Source organism: Aphelocoma coerulescens, chromosome 27 (genome assembly GCF_041296385.1).
Source record: "Aphelocoma coerulescens isolate FSJ_1873_10779 chromosome 27, UR_Acoe_1.0, whole genome shotgun sequence".
Lineage (NCBI taxonomy): Eukaryota > Metazoa > Chordata > Aves > Passeriformes > Corvidae > Aphelocoma > Aphelocoma coerulescens.
Window position 1 is genome coordinate 3914639 of NC_091040.1, and position 21530 is coordinate 3936168.

Consider the following 21530-nt stretch of genomic DNA (forward strand, 5'->3'; position numbering starts at 1 on the left):
GCTCTTCCTCTGCTGCTCGTGTGCCTGTCTTTGAAACAAATTGGTTGTTTACTGTCCTCCTCACCTTTCATCCTCCCAAAGGTGATCATGATTTGACTCTTGGGATAGATCACAGAGGAAGGAGATATGGGATAAAAGTCTAGGCCGCTTTATACCTTGCTAGCTGTAGGCTGAGCTGTTCCACCTTTATAGGCTGACCAGCTATGGGCTAGGGTAGAGCTCCTATTTGCTGATTCTTGTTTCTTTCCTATAGCCTAGGCTAGGTAAGTAGGGGGTGAGTGTAGTCTGAGGGGCTGGGCTCAGCCTAGAGTCAAGCCAAAAAGCCCACCTTGAGTGCTGCAGGAGGGAGCGAGACAGGAAAAGGAGAGCAGCAAAGGCAGGAGTTAAATGAGTGGCTGAAAGCTGGTCACTCCTGCATAGGAGCTGGGAAAGGCAGAGAGCTCTGCTGCTGCTGCAGTGCCAGGAGAGCAGCAGCAGGGCCTCTTCAGAGAAGGTACCATGTACTGGAGCACTTCAAAAGGACCTTTGAAGCTGCTGTGAACTGGGGCTCTGGCACTGCTCCTAAGGGTGTGAGCCTGCAGCTCGGCAGCAGCACGAGCACCTCTGAACCACTTGATGGCATTTGCTGTTCTATAGGTTGTGTTTATCTGGAGTTTTCCCACTTTTGGTGAGCTGCAGTAATTTATTTGCAATCAGGTGGTGGGATTGACACCGATCTCTGGCCTGACGACCTTGGTCATCCAGAGCTTTGTCCTCTGTTCCTGAGAGAGGCAATGGCCACAACAGGGAACAATTCCTGTGAGTATCAGCTTCAGCAGCGTGTTTGCACTTTCTGAATCCCCACAGACAGCTGACATGGCTGGTGGTCAGATCCCAGAATGATGTGCTCCCAATCTAGAGGGAACTCTGGGATGTTTGCTGAGAGCAGCCAGACTGAGCCGGGGGATTTTGGACTTTATGATTAGTCACAGGAAAACACCTTTTGTCTCTCTTTTGCCACTATGTCCAAGACTTTGAACCATCATTGCTCATAGAGAGCTCTGGCATCCTTTGAGTTACCTTCTCAAGTTACCTTACTTGTGTTCAGTACTTGCTTGTTTTCAAGAAGTTACAGTCAGGAAAAGGGCAAGCTTGACCTGATAGTGCAGTCTACAGCTGTAGTGAGAAAGGAAGGTAGCCTGAGGCCAAGAAATCAGATCTGGGTTTGTTGGACTCTTGGCAAAGTAAGCAGGGGGACAGACTTTTGCAAGCCAGTAAATTTCAATGGCAGTGCCAGGCTTGCCCTGATACTGAGTTGAAGGTTTGACCTGCTTGTCCTGAGAGCTCCAAGTTGAAAAATGCTTTTGTTCTTCATCTCATCTCTTTTGCAATGGAATTTCTCTGCAGTCACTGCTGAGGGAATGGCTCCTCCACAAAGGATCCTCTTTCCACCGGAGAAGATTTGCATGGTCTGGCAGCAGAGACAGAGTGCTGGAGCAGGACTCTTAAACGTGGGCAACACGTGCTTCCTCAATGCTGTGCTGCAGTGCTTGACCTACACCCCCCCACTGGCCAACTACCTGCTCTCCCGAGAGCACAGCCAGGCCTGTGAGTGCTTTTAGGAACATCTCCTTGCCAATCTAATAATTAAATCCCAAAGATTCCCGGAATCTGGAATTTGATTGAGGAGAAGAGCAGCCCTTTTTCAGCCCCATGAGTTGATGTTCTTTGAACACTCAAGCCTAGAAGGCACTTGTCCTATGCAGCTGTCGTACTCTTCATGAAGGCACCTCTTTGTAGCTGCAGCTCTCTATTCCTGCAAGTTAAACCCTCTGGGCTTATTGCCCAGAAAACTTCTGTCAGTTTAGCATCCCTCTTGAGAACATTTTCTGCAGGCTAAAATGCCCTGGGATGGGTGGGGCATTGGGAGGAGTGGAGTATTGCACTGGAGTGGGAGTGGAAGAGGAGGAGTATCCCAGTGCTGTGGGTATTTTGCTAACCTGAGGACCTTGCCTCCTTCTCTCTTCAGGTCAGCAGCAAGGTTTCTGCATGATGTGCATCATGGAAACACACGTTACCAAGGTCTTGCATTCCCCTGTCAATGCCATCCTGCCTCTGGCTGTCCTCAGGGTGTTCAGATGTAAGTCATTCCAGGTGCTTGGACAGGTTTTCTTCCCTTCTGGGATGAGAGAACGACCAACTTCTTTCTTAGGCATAGGAGAACATTTTCAGCTTGGAAGGGAGGAAGATGCCCATGACTTCCTGTGCTGTACTGTCAATGCCATGCAGAGAGCTTGTCTGAGTGCCAGCAGCGAGTAAGCACAAGCAAATGACCCTTAGAAAGTTCTCAGCCCTTTGGACTGCTTGATGGGCTCCCATCAAGGAAAACCTAAAGCAAGGGCTTTGAGGCAAAGCAAAATTCTTGGAGGAGATCATGCTCTGTCTTACCACTTGTTTGCAGCTTGGACATCTCTTCTCAGTCTACTACCATTGTCCATCAAATATTTGGGGGCTTTCTGAGATCCAGAGGTACGTTTCCACAAATATTGCTCTCCTAACCATTGCCTGTGCCCTTCTGTCTGCCTGTGCCTGACACTTGGTCCTGGGACTGCTGGGCCAGGTAAAACCCGTGTAAATGGGCAATGTCAGTCAGCTCCCCATTGCTCAGCATTTGGATTTTTCCTTCCAGTCACCTGCTTCAGCTGCAAAGCCGTTTCTGATTCCTACGAGGCCTTCCTGGATGTCCCTTTGGATATCAAAGTAAGAGGCTTTGCAATTGGGCTTCAAGACATCCCCAGGCCCCTGTAGCTTTGCAGAGTCAACACATGGAGGCTACAAGACATGTAGTCTATGAAAATGTAGACTGTGAACATAAGAGATCTTGGTGGTGGGTGGGAAGGGAAATGGGTGGTGTCCTCCCGCAGAGGCCGCGGCACTGGTCTCTCTGGAGGTGCTGTCTCTAAGCTCAAGAAGCAGCATTATTCTCTCTGCAGCCTTGATACATCCTCATCCTTCTTCCCTTGGCCCTCCTAAACACCTGTCTGGCTCCCAGGCTGATGGGTTGGATTGTTTGCACCACTGATGGCCCTGCACACTGTCATTAGTTGAACTGAGCGGTGGGACAGGGAGGCAGCTCCTGATGGCTCCAGGAGCCCCTGGGACACAGGGAAATGTTCAGCATCACACTCTCCTTCTGCTTCCCTCTGAACACTGCTTGCAGGTTCCTGGTGGGTCTCTTCAGCATCAGCTGCAGAGGTCTTCTTGTGAACTCCTGGGAAATGCTTGGGTGAGGGCATTTCCCACAGCTCAGTGCATTCATTTCTCACTCCTCCAGGCAGCCTCGTCCCTCACTGGAGCTCTGGAGGACTTTGTGACTCCCGAGCACCTGGATGGTGAAAACTGCTTTAAATGCAGCAAGTAAGATGATTACTAAGAACATATGAACATCAGGTCCTGTGGGAGGGGGCTGCATGTCACTGGGGAGAAGGCATCTTCTCATGGAGGTTTAGTGCACACAAATGAGATGCAGCTTTTTTAAAATGTGGCAGTGAGTAGCTTAGGATAGCAAAAGCTGTGTGAGACAGGGAAGGTTGCCTGGCCACCTTGTGGGAGGATTGGGTGCATTCAGCACTGGGCTCTGTGCTTTGTTTCAAGGTGTAAGAAGAATGTTGCCGCCTCCAAGAGGTTCACAATCCATTGTGCACCCAAGGTTCTCACGGTGTGTCTGAAAAGGTTTGACTGTTTCAGCGGCAGGAAGATCAGCAAGGTGTGTACACAGCTGGTGTGCAGCTTTCTCTTCCTGCAGCAGATTTCCTGGAGCAGTATGCTTGTCACAAGCCACTCGTGTTGGCTTAGTCGTGTTCCCTTCTGGGGAGAGAAGAATTCCCTTGGGAGGACAGGCAAGCGCTCTTCTCCAGCAGAGCTGCTTTGGGCAAGAACAGTTTCCTGCCAGCCAAACTTGATGAAAAACCAGCTGTTGATGAGCCCCAAAGATGTATTTACACACCTGTGGCCCCTGGACTTGGCAGACTATTTCATGTCCCAGATCAGGATCACTTCTGAGCCCCGTCGGTGTCTCTGTAGGTTGTGCAGTACCCCGAGTACTTGGATCTTCGCCCATACATGTCTCAGGCAGATGGAGAACCCCTCCATTACTCCTTATACGCCGTCCTGGTGCACAGTGGGGTCACCTGCCATGGAGGACACTATTTCTGCTACACAAAGGTCAAGAGCAACTTCCTTTCTTCCTTTCCACTGGGGAAAAATGTGGGCTGGGGAAGATAAACTTCCCCATCAGTGTTACTGACAGCCAAGGTTTTGGGGCAGAAGGTCTCCTTAGGGGCTGGGCTGGGTTTGTTTTGACCTACTCTTTGTTTGGTAGTTTTCTGCCTGTGTTTTTGGAGAGAAAGCATGCAGAGATCCTTGCCTTTTTTTTACAGGCCAGCAACGGCCTGTGGTACCAGATGGATGATGAGTCTGTGGAGCTTCGTTGCATTGCCACAGCTCTCAGGCAGCAAGCCTACCTGCTGTTTTATACCAGGTAATAGCCAGCATTCAGATGTTGTTCAGAAGATGTTTCCTTTTCCCTGTTTCTTGTTTTGCTTCTCCCACTCCTGAGTGCTTTCCTCACTGAATGCAATTGCTACCTGCAGCATTCAGTGCTGTAAAATCTGTCCTAGCCCATATCTGTCCTTCAGGCTGCTGCCCTGATGTAAGCTGCTACTTGTCTGCTTTCTGATGCTGGACTTATGTAGAGAAGAGGGAGAGAACTTAAAGGGGCTGGCCAGGAAAGATGGGGAGGGACTCTTTATCAGGGAGCGTTGGCCAGGATGAAGGGTATCAGTTTTCAGCTGAGCCAGGGCAGGTTTCCATTAGGTATTAGGAAGAAATGCTTCAGTTGAAGGGTGGTGAGGCCCTGGCACAGGCTGCCAAAAGAAGCTGGGGTGCCCCGGGCCTGGAAGTGTTCAAGGCCAGGTTGGCCAGGGCTTGGAGAACCCTGCTCTGCTGTAGGGTATTCCTGCCCGTGACAGGGGGGTGGAACAAAATGAGCTTTAAGGTCCCTTCTAAGCCAAACAAGTGTGTGGATTTCTGAAATGGAGGCTGTAGAAGGTCTAAAGATGAGGTTTTGCTGGGATAGGAGCAGGCTGGTTGGGAAGACTGGGTGGGGAACTGCATTTTCTCTTAGTGGCCTTGGTTAAGTCTTCTCTTTGTCATAGAAACCTGTCCAAGAAAATGACGGAAGCCCAGAGGAGGCTGCAACAACAGCCCAAACCAGAGATCACTCTTTTTTTCTGCAGATGCTCTGATGAGAAAATTGGAGAAAGGGCTTCTTCCTCGCTGGCACCACCATATGGCCCTTCCTTCCTCAGGCAGGGGGCAGCCAGCAGCAAGGTGGCTTCTGTTGGACCCCAGGGTTTGCCTGGTAGGACTAAGGTAACTCTGGGGAGGTGCTCAGGGCACCAGAAGAGCGGCTGATTTCTTTCTAGGATCTCAGCATTTCTCCTTTTGCCTGCCACACTGCAGCATTCTTCACAGCCACAATGCTGCTTCCTCTCAAACCATGCCACCTGGTGCCATCCTATTTGTGTGCCTTTGGCCCTCTGGCCTTGGCAGCCCTCCAGTGAAATGTCCCCTGCCAGAACTTGTGGGGGTTCCCCAGTGACTCCGGTCCTTTCAGGAGAAAAGGGCAGGAACTCTCCCCAGCTCTCTTTGCAGGCCGTGGCGCTGGGCGTGGAAGAGAGCGGCAGGAAGCAGGCCCGGAGCAGATCCCCGCTGTGGGGCAGGAATGTGCACAGCTCGTTTGTGGGCAGCACGGACTGGGAGCACTCTGCAGGGAGGAGAACTGGCCCTCCAAGCTGTGGCCGTGCTGCCAGGGATGGTGCAGCTTCAGGGCCTTCCAACAGGAGGTTCCAGGGGGCTGCTGCCCCCAGGGCTGCTCAGGAGCAAACCCAGCTGAGGCAGAGAGAGATGAGCGGATCCGTGCGGGGGGGCTACGACCTCTGCAGCCGCTTTGTGCGACACTCAGACTGCGAGCCCTCAGCAAGGAACAGGAAGAGGCAGAGAACAAGTTCTCCACGTTGGGACCAAAGCCCCAGTGCAGTTCCAGGGCCCTCCAACAGCAGCTCGAAGCAGGCTCCCGTGCTCAGGGCTGCTCGGGAGCAAAGCCGACCAAGAGAGCAGAGAAGATTCCCACGGCGGGGCTGCGATGAGCGCAGCCGCTGTGTGCAGGGCACAGAGCACCAGCCCTCCCTGAGCAAGAGGAAGAGGGGGAGAAGTCCTCCACACTGTGACGAAGCCCCAGTGGATAATGCACTTCCAGGGCCCTCCAACAGCAGCTTCAGGCAGCCTCCCGTGCTCAGGGCTGGTCAGCAGCAAACCCAACCAAGGCGGACAGAGCGGAGAAGATCCTCACGGCGGGGCTACAGTGGCCGCAGACGGTTTGTGCAGGGCACAGAGCACCAGCCTTCGCTGAAGAAGAGGAGGGTTTCCATGCCCCAGAGATTGACATAAGACAAGTGCTCAGGGCACTCGGGGAGGTTATGGCCCTGGCTGAAGCAGAAGGCAAGATTGGCACTGCATTTTTTAGCAAAGGTGTCCTTGTTTTCTCAGACTCACACGCCTTCTCAGACATGAGGGAACAACTTATTTAACTGGAAGACGACGCTAATGATAGACTAAATGGCTTTAGTTAGAATTCTTTATTCCACAGTGTAGATGGTTAGAGCTTCTAATATAGTAGAGTGTTTGGAAGCAATAGTGAAGCAATTCTATTAAAGCTAGAAAAATAAATATTAAGTAGAGACCCTTGCCAATATTAATAAATATTAAGTAGAGACCCTGGACAAGTCTCTTTTTCTCACGGCGAAACCTTGCTGGGTGTCCCCCCTCAGGGGAGGAATCTCCACACACACTCGGAGAAGGGGGGTGTTAGAAGTCTGTCCCATTTTATAGTCTAAAGGGGTGGACTGTCAGCCAGGGGCTGCTCGGGGAGCTGGGCCAGCTGGAGCAGGATGCTCTGCCTAAGCAGGGATACAGCAGCTCCAAGTGTGGCTTGTTTACACTTTAGCAGTAACAGCTTGAGCAAGGAGGGTCTCCTGATTTTAGTGTTAAAGTGTGCTGAGCCCAGCTTGACCAAACTGTCCTACCCACCACTGTCACTGAAAACATCAGGATCAATCAAGCTCTCTACTACTACTTTTACTATTAGAAAGCAGGCATGACTTTCTTACAGGGCTCCTCTAAACATGCACACACTCTTTCAAAACTTTGCACTATTTATACGTTTTAGCAAAGAAATGAATGTTCATTGGCTCTAAATTGCATCATGCTCTTCATTAATTAGTTTTCTCTTCTATTGGTTATTGACTTCTTGCTTCTCTTGCTAATTAGTCCCCATTTTCAGTCTTTTTCTTCTCTTTTTCCCAGATAGAGAGGTATTGTGGTTTAAAGCCAGGTGGAAATTAAGCACCCCGCAGCTGCTTGCTCAACCACCTCTTCTTCTCCCCTCACTGGTGGAATGGGGAGGAGATTTGAAGTCAAAGTTGTATGTTGAATTAAGAACTGCTTAGTAATTGAAAAGAAAGTGAAATGCAACAATAGCTTAAGAATGATAATGAAAAGGAAGCAAACAAGTGATGCACAATGCAATTGCACACCAGCTGCTGACTGATGCCAGAGCCTCCTTGCCCAGCTCCCTTCTAGGCAGCTCCTCCCAGTTTATACAGCAGGCAGGATGTTGTGTGATGTGGGACATGCCTTTGGTCAGCTCAGGTCACCTGTCCCAGCTGAGCTTCCTCCCAGGTTCTTTTGTGAACCTCCTCACTGGCAGAGCAGAAGAGAAGGAAAAAAAAATTCCTTGCCTTAGGATAAACATGGCAGCAGAACCCAAAACTTGAGTGTGTTCTCAACACCATTCTCATTCCGAATCCAAAGCACAGCACTGGAACAGCTACTGAGAAGAAATTAACTCTAGCCTAGCTGAAGCCAGGACAATGGGATTAGGGTACAATTGCTGAATTGTCTGTCTCTTGATCTCAGGGTTCTGCAAAATGGGCTTGTGGTTCATAAATTCCTTGTGTCCAGCTTCAGCAATGTATCTCTCTTTCTCCACGCGCCAATTTCCTGATTGTTTTTTCCGAGGAAAACCCAGCCCTGTTGAACTCAAAGCCTTTTGAGCGTTCTCTAAGCTTTTATCCCGTTGAAACCTTTGATTTCCTCCGCTTCTCCGGGCACCAATTCCCTGCTTTTTGCGAGGAAAACCCAGCCCCGTTGAACTCAAAAGCTTGGGAGCACTCTTTAAAAAACTTCAACCCCGTTTTTTAGCTCTGCCCCGATTCTGTTGGAGCCAGCCACCCTGAGTGGGAATCTGGCTTGTGGTGGTTCTCAAGCCCCACATGTCCTCCCTGGATGGGGGAGAAAGTCCTTGCCAGGAGTAAGAGATGAAGGGCACTTTTGGTTCTTCTCAGTCTCCAGGTTGTTTGTTGTATCTTATCAGTAACTTACATGCTGCCCAATAGCATGAAGCAGAGCAAGTACCAAAAGACAAAATGCAGGAAACTCAAGGCCTTTTTAAAGAGAAACCACCCAGGTGTCACTAAGAATGTCCATTCTTTGGACTGTTCTACCAATGCCTAATGAACTGTCCGTTCATGTAGCCTGTGCTGTGGCATTTCCTGACCAATCATTCAGTGCTCCCAACACTGCAGAAAATGGAGTAGGTGAAGAAGAAGGAAGAGAGCTGAAAAAGCACAGGGATCCTCCATTTTGTCTTCATCCACTTACCATACTAATAAACCTCAAAGTTTAAATTTTTCACCCTGGGACAAACTATATCTTGTACTATCATCTAACTCACACCCTTGTCGATTCTAATTCATCCCAAAGCCTTGGCAGCTCTCCCCATGGACAAAGGAGTGTTTCCCTGGGGGGATGGATCCCTCAGGATAGGCAGAGAAACACTCCCTGCACTTTGGGTTCCAACATGGCCAAAGCTGTGTCTGATCAAAACCTAAGCAAGCCTGGAGGAAGGAGTAAATGTCGAGCTGCTAAAAACCTGCCCAGGAGAGACAGCAGCTGGGTGGGGGCAGCCAGCCAAGGTTCAGCCAGTGCAGCCTCTGAAGGGTCCCTTTGGTGGTGCCAGTGCAGGGTCAGGCCGTGGGGGTACCTTGAGGGCAGATCAAATTCACTGGAAATGAACCTTGGGTGCTTTGCTGCACGAGTGTCACAGGCACAGGACTGTGCCTGGGAGGAGTGGAACAGAAATGCCCAGCACCCTGTGCACCACACAAAACTGTGAGCAGGCCTGGGCCAGCTCTCGGGGGCCTTTACTCGTTAGTCTTGGCAGGCTTTTACTGACTACATTTTACTGATGCCAGCAGATGAGCAGCTCTTCATCAGCAGCACAGGGGAGTCCTGGTGACTTCCCCCTGTGAGAGGAGCCATGTGGATTCTTGTGTGCCTGGCAACCATGTGGTTCTACGGTCTCAAGGGGACACATAGCTGTGTGGCCCCGTGTCACAGAGGGGCAGAGATGTGGCACCTCTGCAGTGATTGTGACCTCCCCTGCCCAGTGCTTGGTGTCCTGAAAGCAGGCTGGCCTTCAGGACAGCTCGGCTCTTCCTCTGCTGCTCGTGTGCCTGTCTTTGAAACAAATTGGTTGTTTACTGTCCTCCTCACCTTTCATCCTCCCAAAGGTGATCATGATTTGACTCTTGGGATAGATCACAGAGGAAGGAGATATGGGATAAAAGTCTAGGCCGCTTTATACCTTGCTAGCTGTAGGCTGAGCTGTTCCACCTTTATAGGCTGACCAGCTATGGGCTAGGGTAGAGCTCCTATTTGCTGATTCTTGTTTCTTTCCTATAGCCTAGGCTAGGTAAGTAGGGGGTGAGTGTAGTCTGAGGGGCTGGGCTCAGCCTAGAGTCAAGCCAAAAAGCCCACCTTGAGTGCTGCAGGAGGGAGCGAGACAGGAAAAGGAGAGCAGCAAAGGCAGGAGTTAAATGAGTGGCTGAAAGCTGGTCACTCCTGCATAGGAGGTGGGAAAGGCAGAGAGCTCTGCTGCTGCTGCAGTGCCAGGAGAGCAGCAGCAGGGCCTCTTCAGAGAAGGTACCATGTACTGGAGCACTTCAAAAGGACCTTTGAAGCTGCTGTGAACTGGGGCTCTGGCACTGCTCCTAAGGGTGTGAGCCTGCAGCTCGGCAGCAGCACGAGCACCTCTGAACCACTTGATGGCATTTGCTGTTCTATAGGTTGTGTTTATCTGGAGTTTTCCCACTTTTGGTGAGCTGCAGTAATTTATTTGCAATCAGGTGGTGGGATTGACACCGATCTCTGGCCTGACGACCTTGGTCATCCAGAGCTTTGTCCTCTGTTCCTGAGAGAGGCAATGGCCACAACAGGGAACAATTCCTGTGAGTATCAGCTTCAGCAGCGTGTTTGCACTTTCTGAATCCCCACAGACAGCTGACATGGCTGGTGGTCAGATCCCAGAATGATGTGCTCCCAATCTAGAGGGAACTCTGGGATGTTTGCTGAGAGCAGCCAGACTGAGCCGGGGGATTTTGGACTTTATGATTAGTCACAGGAAAACACCTTTTGTCTCTCTTTTGCCACTATGTCCAAGACTTTGAACCATCATTGCTCATAGAGAGCTCTGGCATCCTTTGAGTTACCTTCTCAAGTTACCTTACTTGTGTTCAGTACTTGCTTGTTTTCAAGAAGTTACAGTCAGGAAAAGGGCAAGCTTGACCTGATAGTGCAGTCTACAGCTGTAGTGAGAAAGGAAGGTAGCCTGAGGCCAAGAAATCAGATCTGGGTTTGTTGGACTCTTGGCAAAGTAAGCAGGGGGACAGACTTTTGCAAGCCAGTAAATTTCAATGGCAGTGCCAGGCTTCCCCTGCTACTGAGTTGAAGGTTTGACCTGCTTGTCCTGAGAGCTCCAAGTTGAAAAATGCTTTTGTTCTTCATCTCATCTCTTTTGCAATGGAATTTCTCTGCAGTCACTGCTGAGGGAATGGCTCCTCCACAAAGGATCCTCTTTCCACCGGAGAAGATTTGCATGGTCTGGCAGCAGAGACAGAGTGCTGGAGCAGGACTCTTAAACGTGGGCAACACGTGCTTCCTCAATGCTGTGCTGCAGTGCTTGACCTACACCCCCCCACTGGCCAACTACCTGCTCTCCCGAGAGCACAGCCAGGCCTGTGAGTGCTTTTAGGAACATCTCCTTGCCAATCTAATAATTAAATCCCAAAGATTCCCGGAATCTGGAATTTGATTGAGGAGAAGAGCAGCCCTTTTTCAGCCCCATGAGTTGATGTTCTTTGAACAGTCAAGCCTAGAAGGCACTTGTCCTATGCAGCTGTCGTACTCTTCATGAAGGCACCTCTTTGTAGCTGCAGCTCTCTATTCCTGCAAGTTAAACCCTCTTGGCTTATTGCCCAGAAAACTTCTGTCAGTTTAGCATCCCTCTTGAGAACATTTTCTGCAGGCTAAAATGCCCTGGGATGGGTGGGGCATTGGGAGGAGTGGAGTATTGCACTGGAGTGGGAGTGGAAGAGGAGGAGTATCCCAGTGCTGTGGGTATTTTGCTAACCTGAGGACCTTGCCTCCTTCTCTCTTCAGGTCAGCAGCAAGGTTTCTGCATGATGTGCATCATGGAAACACACGTTACCAAGGTCTTGCATTCCCCTGTCAATGCCATCCTGCCTCTGGCTGTCCTCAGGGTGTTCAGATGTAAGTCATTCCAGGTGCTTGGACAGGTTTTCTTCCCTTCTGGGATGAGAGAACGACCAACTTCTTTCTTAGGCATAGGAGAACATTTTCAGCTTGGAAGGGAGGAAGATGCCCATGACTTCCTGTGCTGTACTGTCAATGCCATGCAGAGAGCTTGTCTGAGTGCCAGCAGCGAGTAAGCACAAGCAAATGACCCTTAGAAAGTTCTCAGCCCTTTGGACTGCTTGATGGGCTCCCATCAAGGAAAACCTAAAGCAAGGGCTTTGAGGCAAAGCAAAATTCTTGGAGGAGATCATGCTCTGTCTTACCACTTGTTTGCAGCTTGGACATCTCTTCTCAGTCTACTACCATTGTCCATCAAATATTTGGGGGCTTTCTGAGATCCAGAGGTACGTTTCCACAAATATTGCTCTCCTAACCATTGCCTGTGCCCTTCTGTCTGCCTGTGCCTGACACTTGGTCCTGGGACTGCTGGGCCAGGTAAAACCCGTGTAAATGGGCAATGTCAGTCAGCTCCCCATGGCTCAGCATTTGGATTTTTCCTTCCAGTCACCTGCTTCAGCTGCAAAGCCGTTTCTGATTCCTACGAGGCCTTCCTGGATGTCCCTTTGGATATCAAAGTAAGAGGCTTTGCAATTGGGCTTCAAGACATCCCCAGGCCCCTGTAGCTTTGCAGAGTCAACACATGGAGGCTACAAGACATGTAGTCTATGAAAATGTAGACTGTGAACATAAGAGATCTTGGTGGTGGGTGGGAAGGGAAATGGGTGGTGTCCTCCCGCAGAGGCCGCGGCACTGGTCTCTCTGGAGGTGCTGTCTCTAAGCTCAAGAAGCAGCATTATTCTCTCTGCAGCCTTGATACATCCTCATCCTTCTTCCCTTGGCCCTCCTAAACACCTGTCTGGCTCCCAGGCTGATGGGTTGGATTGTTTGCACCACTGATGGCCCTGCACACTGTCATTAGTTGAACTGAGCGGTGGGACAGGGAGGCAGCTCCTGATGGCTCCAGGAGCCCCTGGGACACAGGGAAATGTTCAGCATCACACTCTCCTTCTGCCTCCCTCTGAACACTGCTTGCAGGTTCCTGGTGGGTCTCTTCAGCATCAGCTGCAGAGGTCTTCTTGTGAACTCCTGGGAAATGCTTGGGTGAGGGCATTTCCCACAGCTCAGTGCATTCATTTCTCACTCCTCCAGGCAGCCTCGTCCCTCACTGGAGCTCTGGAGGACTTTGTGACTCCCGAGCACCTGGATGGTGAAAACTGCTTTAAATGCAGCAAGTAAGATGATTACTAAGAACATATGAACATCAGGTCCTGTGGGAGGGGGCTGCATGTCACTGGGGAGAAGGCATCTTCTCATGGAGGTTTAGTGCACACAAATGAGATGCAGCTTTTTTAAAATGTGGCAGTGAGTAGCTTAGGATAGCAAAAGCTGTGTGAGACAGGGAAGGTTGCCTGGCCACCTGGTGGGAGGATTGGGTGCATTCAGCACTGGGCTCTGTGCTTTGTTTCAAGGTGTAAGAAGAATGTTGCCGCCTCCAAGAGGTTCACAATCCATTGTGCACCCAAGGTTCTCACGGTGTGTCTGAAAAGGTTTGACTGTTTCAGCGGCAGGAAGATCAGCAAGGTGTGTACACAGCTGGTGTGCAGCTTTCTCTTCCTGCAGCAGATTTCCTGGAGCAGTATGCTTGTCACAAGCCACTCGTGTTGGCTTAGTCGTGTTCCCTTCTGGGGAGAGAAGAATTCCCTTGGGAGGACAGGCAAGCGCTCTTCTCCAGCAGAGCTGCTTTGGGCAAGAACAGTTTCCTGCCAGCCAAACTTGATGAAAAACCAGCTGTTGATGAGCCCCAAAGATGTATTTACACACCTGTGGCCCCTGGACTTGGCAGACTATTTCATGTCCCAGATCAGGATCACTTCTGAGCCCCGTCGGTGTCTCTGTAGGTTGTGCAGTACCCCGAGTACTTGGATCTTCGCCCATACATGTCTCAGGCAGATGGAGAACCCCTCCATTACTCCTTATACGCCGTCCTGGTGCACAGTGGGGTCACCTGCCATGGAGGACACTATTTCTGCTACACAAAGGTCAAGAGCAACTTCCTTTCTTCCTTTCCACTGGGGAAAAATGTGGGCTGGGGAAGATAAACTTCCCCATCAGTGTTACTGACAGCCAAGGTTTTGGGGCAGAAGGTCTCCTTAGGGGCTGGGCTGGGTTTGTTTTGACCTACTCTTTGTTTGGTAGTTTTCTGCCTGTGTTTTTGGAGAGAAAGCATGCAGAGATCCTTGCCTTTTTTTTACAGGCCAGCAACGGCCTGTGGTACCAGATGGATGATGAGTCTGTGGAGCTTCGTTGCATTGCCACAGCTCTCAGGCAGCAAGCCTACCTGCTGTTTTATACCAGGTAATAGCCAGCATTCAGATGTTGTTCAGAAGATGTTTCCTTTTCCCTGTTTCTTGTTTTGCTTCTCCCACTCCTGAGTGCTTTCCTCACTGAATGCAATTGGTACCTGCAGCATTCAGTGCTGTAAAATCTGTCCTAGCCCATATCTGTCCTTCAGGCTGCTGCCCTGATGTAAGCTGCTACTTGTCTGCTTTCTGATGCTGGACTTATGTAGAGAAGAGGGAGAGAACTTAAAGGGGCTGGCCAGGAAAGATGGGGAGGGACTCTTTATCAGGGAGCGTTGGCCAGGATGAAGGGTATCAGTTTTCAGCTGAGCCAGGGCAGGTTTCCATTAGGTATTAGGAAGAAATGCTTCAGTTGAAGGGTGGTGAGGCCCTGGCACAGGCTGCCAAAAGAAGCTGGGGTGCCCCGGGCCTGGAAGTGTTCAAGGCCAGGTTGGCCAGGGCTTGGAGAACCCTGCTCTGCTGTAGGGTATTCCTGCCCGTGACAGGGGGGTGGAACAAAATGAGCTTTAAGGTCCCTTCTAAGCCAAACAAGTGTGTGGATTTCTGAAATGGAGGCTGTAGAAGGTCTAAAGATGAGGTTTTGCTGGGATAGGAGCAGGCTGGTTGGGAAGACTGGGTGGGGAACTGCATTTTCTCTTAGTGGCCTTGGTTAAGTCTTCTCTTTGTCATAGAAACCTGTCCAAGAAAATGACGGAAGCCCAGAGGAGGCTGCAACAACAGCCCAAACCAGAGATCACTCTTTTTTTCTGCAGATGCTCTGATGAGAAAATTGGAGAAAGGGCTTCTTCCTCGCTGGCACCACCATATGGCCCTTCCTTCCTCAGGCAGGGGGCAGCCAGCAGCAAGGTGGCTTCTGTTGGACCCCAGGGTTTGCCTGGTAGGACTAAGGTAACTCTGGGGAGGTGCTCAGGGCACCAGAAGAGCGGCTGATTTCTTTCTAGGATCTCAGCATTTCTCCTTTTGCCTGCCACACTGCAGCATTCTTCACAGCCACAATGCTGCTTCCTCTCAAACCATGCCACCTGGTGCCATCCTATTTGTGTGCCTTTGGCCCTCTGGCCTTGGCAGCCCTCCAGTGAAATGTCCCCTGCCAGAACTTGTGGGGGTTCCCCAGTGACTCCGGTCCTTTCAGGAGAAAAGGGCAGGAACTCTCCCCAGCTCTCTTTGCAGGCCGTGGCGCTGGGCGTGGAAGAGAGCGGCAGGAAGCAGGCCCGGAGCAGATCCCCGCTGTGGGGCAGGAATGTGCACAGCTCGTTTGTGGGCAGCACGGACTGGGAGCACTCTGCAGGGAGGAGAACTGGCCCTCCAAGCTGTGGCCGTGCTGCCAGGGATGGTGCAGCTTCAGGGCCTTCCAACAGGAGGTTCCAGGGGGCTGCTGCCCCCAGGGCTGCTCAGGAGCAAACCCAGCTGAGGCAGAGAGAGATGAGCGGATCCATGTGGGGGGGCTACGACCTCTGCAGCCGCTTTGTGCGACACTCAGACTGCGAGCCCTCAGCAAGGAACAGGAAGAGGCAGAGAACAAGTTCTCCACGTTGGGACCAAAGCCCCAGTGCAGTTCCAGGGCCCTCCAACAGCAGCTTGAAGCAGGCTCCCGTGCTCAGGGCTGCTCGGGAGCAAAGCCGACCAAGAGAGCAGAGAAGATTCCCACGGCGGGGCTGCGATGAGCGCAGCCGCTGTGTGCAGGGCACAGAGCACCAGCCCTCCCTGAGCAAGAGGAAGAGGGGGAGAAGTCCTCCACACTGTGACGAAGCCCCAGTGGATAATGCACTTCCAGGGCCCTCCAACAGCAGCTTCAGGCAGCCTCCCGTGCTCAGGGCTGGTCCGCAGCAAACCCAACCAAGGCGGACAGAGCGGAGAAGATCCTCACGGCGGGGCTACAGTGGCCACAGACGGTTTGTGCAGGGCACAGAGCAGCAGCCTTCGCTGAAGAAGAGGAGGGTTTCCATGCCCCAGAGATTGACATAAGACAAGTGCTCAGGGCACTCGGGGAGGTTGTGGCCCTGGCTGAAGCAGAAGGCAAGATTGGCACTGCATTTTTCAGCAAAGGTGTCCTTGTTTTCTCAGACTCACACGCCTTCTCAGACATGAGGGAACAACTTATTTAACTGGAAGATGACGCTAATGATAGACTAAATGGCTTTAGTTAGAATTCTTTATTCCACAGTGTAGATGGTTAGAGCTTCTAATATAGTAGAGTGTTTGGAAGCAATAGTGAAGCAATTCTATTAAAGCTAGAAAAATAAATATTAAGTAGAGACCCTTGCCAATATTAATAAATATTGAGTAGAGACCCTGGACAAGTCTCTTTTTCTCACGGCGAAACCTTGCTGGGTGTCCCCCCTCAGGGGAGGAATCTCCAGACACACTCGGAGAAGGGGGGTGTTAGAAGTCTGTCCCATTTTATAGTCTAAAGGGGTGGACTGTCAGCCAGGGGCTGCTCGGGGAGCTGGGCCAGCTGGAGCAGGATGCTCTGCCTAAGCAGGGATACAGCAGCTCCAAGTGTGGCTTGTTTACACTTTAGCAGTAATAGCTTGAGCAAGGAGGGTCTCCTGATTTTAGTGTTAAAGAGTGCTGAGCCCAGCTTGACCAAACTGTCCTACCCACCATTGTCACTGAAAACATCAGGATCAATCAAGCTCTCTACTACTACTTTTACTATTAGAAAGCAGGCATGACTTTCTTACAGAGCTCCTCTAAACATGCACACACTCTTTCAAAACGTTGCACTATTTATATGTTTTAGCAAAGAAATGAATGTTCATTGGCTCTAAATTGCACCATGTTCTTCATTAATTAGTTTTCTGTCTTCTATTGGTTATTGACTTCTGTAGCGGGTTGAGTTCGAAACCAGGCAGAAACACCCAATTAAGTGTAGTGGGTTTGGTTCAAAATATTCATTACTTACTTATTGTCCTTCTGTCAGATAAGAATTAGGAGAAAAGCAAAGCAGGCACAAACCTTAAACAGTTGCAGTACAATGAAAGGGTTTTATTACTAATAGAATTAAAAGGAAAGAGAAAATAACAAAAAAAAAATTAAAGCAAATTCCCCCCCCCCCCCCCCCCCCCCTTTCCAGCACTTCTGTCCTTTTACCCAACTCGCACAAAGGGTAACAGAACATGGGATGTTAGTCAGTGTTCCAGTTCTTGAAAAGTCTCTCTCTTATGCTTAAGGAAAAAAGGGTTTTCTTCAGTTGCACGTGGCTCCCAAAGTGCCACCAACAGCAGACCCGCCCGGAAACAATCAATCTGCTGTGGTGTAAAACATCTCTCCCATGAAAAATCTCACCGTTCCTTCACACTGCAAACCATGGGCCATCACATGGGGTTATTAATCTTTTTAAGGATAAGTTATTTTGGCCTGCACACAAAGGCTTTTCTTCGCCACAAGTCTCTAAAAGCCTCTCACTGCTTCTATATAGCCTGGCATAGGCACTCTTCACAATCTTCACAGGCCACACGAGGATTCTCCATCCCGCCATGTTCTTCAAATGGATCAGAGACAAACACTTTGTGGTATTACAGTTTCTTACCACGCCATGCAAGAAGGTTTTTTAAGCTACGCGCGAGAATCGCGGCACCGCCCTCTTTTCTCCCGTCGCCATTTCAGCTCCGTCTCACGGGACTCCCTTTCTCTTTCTCTTCCTCTCTGAGGCTGAAGCCGCCACGTTGAGGAGTGTTCTTGTTCGGGCTTTACGGTGGAGAAAGCCTCGCTCCCTCTGTGCTGCTGGCTGCACGGTGTCCCCTTCAGTTCAGCACGAAGTGTGCTGGCTGCAGAAAGGAGGCTCCGCCGGCTCCCGCTGGCTCCGCCGGCTCCGCATGGAGAGGAGAGGGACCCGCCTGTCCCCAGAAGCCGCGCTGGATGGGTTTAGCTCTGAGCAGTCCATGGCTGGTTTTAGCTGCCTGCGGCTCTGGGACAGTCCCCCACAGCGACCCAGGGTCCGTGCCGCGGCGATGGGAAAGGGGGGAAGGGGCAGTGGGCCCGGCCCGGCCCGGCGGGGCCTGGAGGCTCGGAGCCCCCCCCCCCCCCACCTTCCAGCAGGCGAGCTCCCACAAAAGAGAAATCGCCCCTTTCCGTGCGGTTTAAAGATGTAAATTGTGAGAAGCAAGTCTAAAAGACTGTCCATCAACTCAGGTTCAACCCAATACAACTTCTTGCTTCTCTTGCTAATTAGTCCCCATTTTCAGTCTTTTTCTTCTCTTTTTCCCAGATAGAGAGGTATTGTGGTTTAAAGCCAGGTGGAAATTAAGCACCCCGCAGCTGCTTGCTCAACCACCTCTTCTTCTCCCCTCACTGGTGGAATGGGGAGGAGATTTGAAGTCAAAGTTGTATGTTGAATTAAGAACTGCTTAGTAATTGAAAAGAAAGTGAAATGCAACAATAGCTTAAGAATGATAATGAAAAGGAAGCAAAGAAGTGATGCACAATGCAATTGCACACCACCTGCTGACTGATGCCAGAGCCCCCTTGCCCAGCTCCCTTCTAGGCAGCTCCTCCCAGTTTATACAGCAGGCAGGATGTTGTGTGATGTGGGACATGCCTTTGGTCAGCTCAGGTCACCTGTCCCAGCTGAGCTTCCTCCCAGGTTCTTTTGTGAACCTCCTCACTGGCAGAGCAGAAGAGAAGGAAAAAAAAATTCCTTGCCTTAGGATAAACATGGCAGCAGAACCCAAAACTTGAGTGCGTTCTCAACACCATTCTCATTCCGAATCCAAAGCACAGCACTGGAACAGCTACTGAGAAGAAACTAACTCTAGCCTAGCTGAAGCCAGGACAATGGGATTAGGGTACAATTGCTGAATTGTCTGTCTCTTGATCTCAGGGTTCTGCAAAATGGGCTTGTGGTTCATAAATTCCTTGTGTCCAGCTTCAGCAATGTATCTCTCTTTCTCCACGCGCCAATTTCCTGATTGTTTTTTCCGAGGAAAACCCAGCCCCGTTGAACTCAAAGCCTTTTGAGCGTTCTCTAAGCTTTTATCCCGTTGAAACCTTTGATTTCCTCCGCTTCTCCGGGCACCAATTCCCTGCTTTTTGCGAGGAAAACCCAGCCCCGTTGAACTCAAAAGCTTGGGAGCACTCTTTAAAAAACTTCAACCCCGTTTTTTAGCTCTGCCCCGATTCTGTTGGAGCCAGCCACCCTGAGTGGGAATCTGGCTTGTGGTGGTTCTCAAGCCCCACATGTCCTCCCTGGATGGGGGAGAAAGTCCTTGCCAGGAGTAAGAGATGAAGGGCACTTTTGGTTCTTCTCAGTCTCCAGGTTGTTTGTTGTATCTTATCAGTAACTTACATGCTGCCCAATAGCATGAAGCAGAGCAAGTACCAAAAGAAAAAATGCAGGAAACTCAAGGCCTTTTTAAAGAGAAACCACCCAGTTGTCACTAAGAATGTCCATTCTTTGGACTGTTCTACCAATGCCTAATGAACTGTCCGTTCATGTAGCCTGTGCTGTGGCATTTCCTGACCAATCATTCAGTGCTCCCAACACTGCAGAAAATGGAGTAGGTGAAGAAGAAGGAAGAGAGCTGAAAAAGCACAGGGATCCTCCATTTTGTCTTCATCCACTTACCATACTAATAAACCTCAAAGTTTAAATTTTTCACCCTGGGACAAACTATATCTTGTACTATCATCTAACTCACACCCTTGTCGATTCTAATTCATCCCAAAGCCTTGGCAGCTCTCTCCATGGACAAAGGAGTGTTTCCCTGGGGGGATGGATCCCTCAGGATAGGCAGAGAAACACTCCCTGCACTTTGGGTTCCAACATGGCCAAAGCTGTGTCTGATCAAAACCTAAGCAAGCCTGGAGGAAGGAGTAAATGTCAAGCTGCTAAAAACCTGCCCAGGAGAGACAGCAGCTGGGTGGGGGCAGCCAGCCAAGGTTCAGCCAGTGCAGCCTCTGAAGGGTCCCTTTGGTGGTGCCAGTGCAGGGTCAGCCCGTGGGGGTACCTTGAGGGCAGATCAAATTCACTGGAAATGAACCTTGGGTGCTTTGCTGCACGAGTGTCACAGGCACAGGACTGTGCCTGGGAGGAGTGGAACAGAAATGCCCAGCACCCTGTGCACCACACAAAACTGTGAGCAGGCCTGGGCCAGCTCTCGGGGGCCTTTACTCGTTAGTCTTGGCAGGCTTTTACTGACTACATTTTACTGATGCCAGCAGATGAGCAGCTCTTCATCAGCAGCACAGGGGAGTCCTGGTGACTTCCACCTGGGAGAGGAGCCATGTGGATTCTTGTGTGCCTGGCAACCATGTGGTTCTACGGTCTCAAGGGGACACATAGCTGTGTGGCCCCGTGTCACAGAGGGGCAGAGATGTGGCACCTCTGCAGTGATTGTGACCTCCCCTGCCCAGTGCTTGGTGTCCTGAAAGCAGGCTGGCCTTCAGGACAGCTCGGCTCTTCCTCTGCTGCTCGTGTGCCTGTCTTTGAAACAAATTGGTTGTTTACTGTCCTCCTCACCTTTCATCCTCCCAAAGGTGATCATGATTTGACTCTTGGGATAGATCACGGAGGAAGGAGATATGGGATAAAAGTCTAGGCCGCTTTATACCTTGCTAGCTGTAGGCTGAGCTGTTCCACCTTTATAGGCTGACCAGCTATGGGCTAGGGTAGAGCTCCTATTTGCTGATTCTTGTTTCTTTCCTATAGCCTAGGCTAGGTAAGTAGGGGGTGAGTGTAGTCTGAGGGGCTGGGCTCAGCCTAGAGTCAAGCCAAAAAGCCCACCTTGAGTGCTGCAGGAGGGAGCGAGACAGGAAAAGGAGAGCAGCAAAGGCAGGAGTTAAATGAGTGGCTGAAAGCTGGTCACTCCTGCATAGGAGCTGGGAAAGGCAGAGAGCTCTGCTGCTGCTGCAGTGCCAGGAGAGCAGCAGCAGGGCCTCTTCAGAGAAGGTACCATGTACTGGAGCACTTCAAAAGGACCTTTGAAGCTGCTGTGAACTGGGGCTCTGGCACAGCTCCTAAGGGTGTGAGCCTGCAGCTCGGCAGCAGCACGAGCACCTCTGAACCACTTGATGGCATTTGCTGTTCTCTAGGTTGTGTTTATCTGGAGTTTTCCCACTTTTGGTGAGCTGCAGTAATTTATTTGCAATCAGGTGGTGGGATTGACACCGATCTCTGGCCTGACGACCTTGGTCATCCAGAGCTTTGTCCTCTGTTCCTGAGAGAGGCAATGGCCACAACAGGGAACAATTCCTGTGAGTATCAGCTTCAGCAGCGTGTTTGCACTTTCTGAATCCCCACAGACAGCTGACATGGCTGGTGGTCAGATCCCAGAATGATGTGCTCCCAATCTAGAGTGAACTCTGGGATGTTTGCTGAGAGCAGCCAGACTGAGCCGGGGGATTTTGGACTTTATGATTAGTCACAGGAAAACACCTTTTGTCTCTCTTTTGCCACTATGTCCAAGACTTTGAACC